Genomic DNA, 590 nt, shown 5'->3' on the forward strand with positions numbered 1-590 from the left:
TTCCCATACCGGGAGTCGAACCCTGGCCACCTGGGTGAAAACCAGGAATCCTAACCGCTAGACCATATGGGAAGCTGATTAACAAGCTCCTGGACATGCAACAGTAGCTAGTATACAGTACAATGATAGTAAAAAAACACTAATTCATTACAAACACGTTACAAATTAAAGCAAACTTCAAGCCATTTATATTTATTCTCAATTAACACAAACTCTTCAATTGCTAAAAAATATAAAAAATCTCCCTTTGTGCTTCTCGGAAGGCATACGATGGAGGGCGCACTGCAGTTTTTCAGTCTGCAGGAATATTACAAATTAGCAGACTGTGCTTTAAAATACACATGTAGGGCGGGCGACTCTGTTACAAAGAATTGTCACACTGTATGAGTACATTTCTAAACAATCCGCTAGTAACATATATAATCTCAAAGCGCTATAATTTATTTATGGAGATAGAAGATCCTTTTTGATTCACATTGTAATAGTTTTTGATCGAGATCACCACCACCGCGATCTTGAAATGATTTTTTGTATGACACAGAATTTCAGATCTGAAACGGAATGCCTGGCATCTACAGGCATCTACAAGA

General features: G+C 38.0%; 1 non-coding gene across 1 annotated transcript; it reads right to left on the reverse strand.

Annotated features, from left to right (window-relative positions):
* trnae-uuc (transfer RNA glutamic acid (anticodon UUC)) lies at positions 1 to 72 on the reverse strand. Its single transcript has one exon. It is a non-coding gene; the product is annotated as a tRNA-Glu (tRNA).
* Between the last annotated feature and the right edge of the window lie 518 nt (positions 73 to 590).

The sequence above is a fragment of the Acipenser ruthenus genome, chromosome 32 (assembly GCF_902713425.1).
Source record: "Acipenser ruthenus chromosome 32, fAciRut3.2 maternal haplotype, whole genome shotgun sequence".
NCBI lineage: Eukaryota > Metazoa > Chordata > Actinopteri > Acipenseriformes > Acipenseridae > Acipenser > Acipenser ruthenus.